We start from the raw sequence: 8066 nt of genomic DNA, 5'->3' as shown, positions 1-8066 counted from the left end.
TATTGCCACAGTGACATGTTGTGTCTGGGGAGGGATTGAGGAGAAGTATTTGCCACAAGCTTGCCATGCGTTAGTAAAATTGACCTTCATCTGCATTCTTCACAGGCATCTGTTTGGGATCGTGTTTTTTTAAGAGTGTACTTAGTGTAAACTATTTTTTTTCTCAGGATTTACATTGAAGCATGAAAATAAAATGGAGGGATAGCATCAACGTGGCTGTCTCTAGCTCCATTCATTTGTTTTGACACTATGGATAGATAGTGGATTAATGGTCCAGCAGTCAGCCAGGACTCTGGCTCCACAGTACCCTCTAGTGGTTCAACCACGGTTCCTTTCCTACGTTCTCCCCTCAAACGTGTTCATGGACGAGTCGGCCCGACTGGATATGGTCTTGACTTGGCAGCACATTTTATTGCCGATCAACAGCCAATCCTGTGGTATCATTGCGCTTCATGTTTCCTTAAGAAAGCTTCTGGGGGAAGAATGTCAGGAGTGTGACATTATGTAATGGGGCCCATTCCACCAAACCACCACCTCCACCCGCCACGGTTCAGACATATATAACACAACCGAGTGGAAAACAAAAACATTTGTACACAGTAAAAAGAACAATAACATGTTTACTTTTGTATGAAAGATCTACTGTAGTTGCAATCCAATGGTTGAGTTCTGTGCCCCCTACCCCCCCCCCTCCAGCCAAACGACCAAAGTTTGTACAAAAATATTATAATAACAAGTGTTCAGCACGCAACCAGTTCATCAATCCCAGTCCAACCCTGACTCCAAGACAACACCGTCGTGGTCCAGCTGCTGCGTATACTCCACCCCGTTCCTCTCTGTCGTGTTCCTCTGTGTCTTTTAATAAAAAGATTGCTGTGTTCCTATCTATCTCTGTTTTATTTTACTGGGCTTTAGATTATGAGCCTGAATGTGATTGTGTGTGTGTGTGTGTGTGTGTGTGTGCGTGTGTGTGTGTGTGTGTGTGTGTGTGTGTGTGTGTATGTGTGTGTGTGTGTGTGTGTCCATCTCTCTGCTGAACATGAAACCACAGACAAAGGTTTGTACATTAGAGTATCTATGAAGGTAGAGTACCTAGGAATGGATGTCCCAATGTTCATTCCAAGCATTCCCCTCCTTCACCAGATGTGTTAGGTACCGCAGAGCCTTCTGTAGTCCTACACAACCAGCTCTGCTCTCCCTGACTCCAACTAACTAACAACTAACTCGGCAAGACTGGTCCTTGAACGAGACTTTGTTGGACACAATAACAAACACAAGATCAGTTGTGGGCTAGTATTGGATCACTCACAGTACAGGTGTAAAGAGAGAGCATAATGCTTTAGGGACCAGCTGATGCAACTGGCTGTTTGAATGCTTTCTACTTTGCATTAGGTGGGTCTGAGGGAGTTAAAAGCCCTTTGTTTACTTGACCATGAGTGCACATTATAACATGGTGTGTAATGACATGCCCGGCTGAATTACATGTAATTGAACTTGAAAGCAAGTTGGCGCTGTTTCTTTTTCCTTCATATATTCCCGCGGCCCTGCCTTACCAGCCTTGCATCATTGTTGCTGAACGCGTCACCACGCGGCTCACTGGCCCAGGAGGAGAGCCACTGACCGGCCCGCTGCCCTCTTCCACCAGGTTCCTCCTCCTCCCCAACAGTCTGGAACAATTCAACCAGAAATCACAATTATGTAAATCAGGCATACATTCAAAATACATTTGTCTAGCTGACGTCAGTTCACTAATATCAATTATACATTCCTAGCACACTGCCGTCTAGCCAAACAACTCCTGGCCCATGCATTATACCGGGAACATCAATAGCCACCACTCTGCCAATTGAACGTCCACCCCCCTCCACACACACACACACACACACACACACACACACACACACACCGAACACACACACACACACACCGAACACACACGCAGACTCAAACCCAATGCACACAAGCTATGACAAAGAGCTCACAAGGAGAAAGCATTAAGCCGCGCTTTGGGAGAAGCTCTTTGAAAAAGGCTCCTCTTGGGCTTCAGTGTTTGATGAGATAATGGTTGGCTCTTGGAGTCCCTGCGTCTGCATGGTAATCTCTTTGGTCTGAACAAGGTATCCCGTGTTTCCTGGAGTTTTTCAACTACTTTCGCACAAAGAACAGGGGCGGTGAGGGCGTAGGCCCTGTTGCTCTGATGTCTGTTCCTCCAGCAGTCGGCTGTGTGCTGCCACTACGCTACAACCTGATAGGAGCCAACTCACGCTACACAGATTGGAGATTACATCCCTGTCCATAATGCTGAACTATATTCACACCAACAGAGCGTCTGTTTCTCTTCCACTGCTTCACAGGTTGGGGAAGATCTCTGCAGTGGACCAAGTATACAGCTGGTCACAGGTCCTCATTTCATATATTTAACGTCATCATCTCCTCAGGTGTATATTATTATGTCTACCAACTGAATAAAAGCTATAGTGAATAGAGCTGCGTGCGGATCCATAGGGACGGTAATAATGGCAGCCCGCTCAGGAATATAATGCGGTCACATGCGCCCTCTGGTGGCCATGCATGCTGTTCCAGTGTTGAACAGGAAAAATGTTAAGACATACAATCTCCTCTCTTGCATCCAATATTTTAATCGACATGGTTTTAGAATGCCCTCCATTTTTAACCATATAATAACATTAAATTAAGTTATTAAGTGTATGAGGTATCTAAGGAGCCTTTACCAAACGTATGTTATAAAATGTGTATTCATGTCAATTTGGTCTAATGCACGGCGCCCTGGAGGTGAGAAAAATAAGTTTGTTCACACAATAATATATAGACGGAGCAACAAACATACAGTGCAGGAGGAGACAGCAGTTGTTAAACCTTGTAGGTTGAGCAGAAAATACTTTTTAATGTACAGTTCATTAAAGTCATTAAATGAACCAAGGGGCTGTATTTAAAGCTACAAAAATAATACAAATAAAAACAAAACTAATCAGACGGAAATCTAACGTTGCCACCTGGTGTGGGGGGCGATGCCGTCATGGTTTGCGTACCTGGCCTCCACACGAATCCCAACACCAAAACGCAGGGGGCCGTTTGTCTCTTTCTCACCCTGGGACCTATGGCGAGTGGATAGTGCCAGGATTACCAGGAGAAGGATAACATCGTGTGAAATGCACGTGTGGAGAAGATACGTACGCCGCCGCGGGGAGAGGATACGCACGCCGTCGCCAATATATATATATATTTATACAACAGTTAGTTCCGACCGGTCCCAACCGAGCAATTTGATTGGACAACGAGACATTCCATAGTGCTACAGTATAACAGCACTGGGACTTTTCACAGACATAATCACTCCGCTGTACGGGCGTTCTAATAACCGTTATTAGCTAACGTTACATCAGCTGTTAAATAGCCTGAATGTTTATGTACTGTATATGTGTTGCCTGGCAACAGCCTAGTCTCCCTTCAGTTGCGGAACTATTTTTGTTGGCGGAGCCGAATAAATGATTACTAAACAAACAAATCATAATCTCTTGTTTCTTATTACTGTTAACTAATAAAATGTGCTCGTAGCACTGTTGTATAAAAGCAATATCACACTCGAGGTCGTGCTGTTGTACTGTATATCAGCACGGTGTGATTATCTGCGGCACTCGGCCTGCGGCCTCGTGCCTACGACCGAATCACAGCCGTGCTGATATACAGTACAACAGCACTCCCTCTCGTGTGATATTGCTTAAATATATATATATATCTTTATTTTATTATTATTTTTTTAAATTAATTTTGGTCATGGTCCAGACAATGTTGTGGTTAAGGTAATTGACTGTCAAGCGAGAGACTGGGGTTCGATTCCCAGTGTAAATATATATTTTTCTTTTTTATTATAATTTTTTTTTTCTGGTATTAATATGTCCAAATACTTGTTGATGAATAAGTTGATGACATTTTATAAAAAACGTTAGTTTTTGTGTGTCAAAAAGACCAAAACTGTTTTAAGTTTTAGTTCAGGCGTTCTCACGGCGACGTAGGTTAGCAGGCGTCTTTGTGGCGACGAACTCGTTCAGATGTCCGTGAGTAGACGTACATTTTGTCTGAATGTCCGTATGTACGTCGCCGTGACACCGCCGCCGGTGGACGGAACTTCCATGCAGTCGCCGTGGCGTCGCTGCTGGTCTCTCGTCTGCAGTCCCGATCAGTCCCACACAAACCTCCACACGTTGTGACGGCGGCGTAGGGGTAGACTGCTCCTTCGCCTCTTCCTGGTTATCCTTAGGTTTGGCACTGTTCACTCGCCATACGGACCTGGTTTCAAACAAGGTTGTTTGCAGGCACCGGAAACGCCGACGTCTGTCTGGACGGTCTGCCCAAACGCACAAGACCAAAGCCGTTTCTCAATTCGCGTTCTCGTGCGTACTCGTGTACTTGCGTTCTCGGTAAACGTCATCAGTGGTAGCCCAAGCACTGTTCCAATTCCAAGTACGCGAGAACGCGAGTACTGTCGTAAAACCCGGAAGTGTTCTCGATGCGTTCTCGATGAGGCCATTCTACCGAGAACGCATCGGAGGTGACTCGTGTGGACTTGGGGCCGTTAAATATCCCAGAATGCATCATCGAGTCCGCTGCTGTTCCAATTGCGGGTGCGTACTCGCGTTCTCGGATGTCTGTACTTGAAAGTCCGGACTTCCCAAGTACGTACTTCCAAGTCCGCGACAACGTAGTCCGCGTACTTGGTATTGAGAAACGGCTCAAGACTGCGTTTTTACACAAAAATCGTTTCCGTGTGGACGGGCCTAAGGCAGCACTGCAGAAACGCCACAGACACACTTGTTAGCGCACACACTCGCCGTCATGCTTCACAGGAAGAGTGATGAAAGATAACCTACCTAACCTACCTAACCGAAGTTATAACCTTAAGTTACCCAGTTGACGTAACACTCGTATAGCCTAAGTACAATAAAACTGAAGGTAAGAAGCCCAAACTTTATAACACCTGTTCAATCTGAACAGGTGATCTGAACAGGTGATTTAACACCTGTTTAATCTGCATAAACGACATGAACGAAGGCCGCAATGTCGGCGAACGTGTGTGTGTGTGTGTGTGTGTGTGTGTGTGTGTGTGTGTGTGTACAAGCGTAGTTCACGTTAACTGTCTCTGCTTCCGGGTTGTGTAACCGTTTAGACATTTTTGAACGTTCACACCCCACACACCCTTGGACATACGCTTGTTTTCATAATTAGCGAATGTCATTCCGGGGTTTTATTTTATTATATTATTTTTTTATTTATATTATTATTTAACATTTTGTAAAAAAATTACAAATAAATAATTGAAATAGAGAGATGTATTCATAAAACATCCGGGGCTGTAGCCAGACGCCCTGGGCTGTGTTCCGATATCCACACTCACTATGCTTAGTTTGAGTACGTAGGGCGTTCCAATTCAGATCAGGCAAAAAAGAAGTGTACCTAAAGGACCCGAATGGTGTACTCAAAACAGTCAAACCGTGAAGTGTGGATCGATGTACACTTTTCATACTCAACGGCCGCCATCTTAGCTACGTAGCGGAAAAGGCGGCGCCGGGCTGAGACAACATCGGCACATTTTCCACATAGCCTGCATTAATGGAGTCATTTTGTAGCTTTTATAGCTTTTTACAGCTACTATGCGTAAAGAGTTCACCGTTCAAAGCGGGATGTTTATTGCGGGGGAGGAGCCACGGCGGCAGTCGCATCGTAATTTCCAGTTAGTGCACGACGGAGTATTAGATTTGGAACGACACTGACATCTGAAAATCAGCGCACTTAGTCAGTGTGGATAGTGTACTATGTGCAAGTGTACTCATGGAAGTATGGATATTGGAACACAGCACAGGTCTAATGACACCACTGAATTATGGTTTAATCTTTTGTACCAACATTTTACTGTTTAGTAATTGCCAATTCTTATAAATTCGGGTTATAATAAAAGGGATTACAATTCGGGATCTTACAAAGAATTTATCCTTTAGTTATTTTTTAACTACTGGGTATTATTACAGGGTAAGTACGACCTACTGACCAATAATCCGGACGTTCGGGTGGAATTTAGAGATCATTTATACAGTAGTTATTGTTATTACACGGCTCTTCTTAATGCTGTAGAATGCTCCATTCACTTGAATGGGCCTTCCCAACGTTCGGTAGTCCATTCTTTTTGCAGAATTGATCGTTGCTAAGCATAATTGACCGCTGGATTTTTTGCCTCTGATTCACGTCTTTCGTATCACTCCGCAAGTAGTCCAGTAACTTATAAAACCCAGTGTATTCGGTTGCTAAGCGACGTCAGCTGATCTGAAGCCTACCGGAAAAAAAATTACTTACTACTACTAGCCTACTACCAGACCACTATGGATGAGGCTGACTTGTCTTCTTCAGTGAACGGACAATTGATCAGCTGTTGTGACACATTTCAGTACATATAATAGCTAGGAATTAATATCCTCACATAGCCACAGGGAGCAGTACTGAGTACATATAATATAAGCTGTAACACTTGCACATAGCCTAGAATCTCCTGGGCAGCGCATCGATTAGATATTCAGCTTGGAGACACTCCGCGCGTGTAATTCCTCATAGACAATAGACCAAAACCTTTACCAAATAAAGTGAGTTAAAAGCGATCCTGTTTCGGCTGCCTTTTCTGAAAAGAACACAAGACTGTGTTCTAAAGAATGTTCAAGTTCAACATCTTTGGCTGACTATTCCTCTGCTGATCAACACTACGAATGGTAACAAATAAATAGTAAAAAGACACACTGTGGGAAGTCATTTTTTCTCGTTTTGGCAAGTAGCTGTGTAATAAGAGGGATGTCAGTGGCGTTCTATACATTATCCCTTACTTATTATTTACTGGGTACCTATTCTATTATTTTAGGGTAGCTATACATTAAGACCATCGATCAAACCAAGCAAAAATCTGGACGGTTCAGGGAAGATGGAGTGATGACTTCTGCATCATGAGGTTTTTTCAAAATGGCCGTACCGACACAAAGGCAAACTGCATGGGTCCTTTATCATTCACCTGTCGCTAAGTCACGCCCCCCGTCGTTACCATGATGAACTCTGACAAACAAACCAGACTGGATAACAAAAACATGGAAAAATGTCAGCAACAGTATATTAAAGCAGGTTATGGAGAAGTTTTGGGCGAAATCTTTTTTTATTTCCTCTAGAAGCAATCAAAAGGGACTACATTATGCTATGGAGGGGGTATATTCAAAAGTTTAAAATACAAACAGAAGGTGACAAGCATAAATTGGAGGCGAGATACAGATCAATGTGCAAAAGGGAAAAACCTCATCTGACATACATGGAGATCAGCCTGGCTCTGTCCCAGATTATAATGTTGGATGACAGTATTCACATAGTGAATACTGTCATACTGAGGGTAATGGTTCTAGTGTAAGAATGAGACAGAGATAGACTACGTTAACATCTGATGTGTTAATAATATAGCAGTTGGCTAATGATACTACACATACTCGGTCTTGCATCATTCCAGTCAGCTGCTGCCGTTGACTGGAATGCACTACAAAAACACATCAAACTGGTCAAATTAATTTCCATCCCGGCCTTTAAAGACACCATTTCACACCTTCTCACAGATTCCTACAACTGCTTCCATCTTACCATCTGACCTTCCTCTCAGTCTCTTGTCTCATCTGTACCACATACCCGCTGATATTGGCTCAGGCCTATGATTTTCATGATATTGTAATCAATCCTTGTTTTTTTTTATGTTTTCTTATGTTTTTATGTTTTCACAATTGTTATTTTGCCCAAGAAGCGTGTTTTTTTTGTCAGGCCATCAGTGTAAATAAGAACTTGTTCTTAATGATCTGCCTGGTTAAATAAAGGTTTAATAATAATAATTAAATGAGCATTTCTTTCTTCATTGGGGTTAAAACAGGGAACCTGGTTACTGTGCCCACGTTGTTGGCTTAGTACATTACGTCCAGCTGTTACAAACCGGAGAGACGTCCTGCACTGGTCTTCCCCAGATGTGGCACCGACCAAGAGGC

Source organism: Micromesistius poutassou, assembly GCF_964030765.1.
Source record: "Micromesistius poutassou genome assembly, chromosome: 4".
NCBI lineage: Eukaryota > Metazoa > Chordata > Actinopteri > Gadiformes > Gadidae > Micromesistius > Micromesistius poutassou.
Note: the sequence above shows the minus strand (reverse complement) of the source record.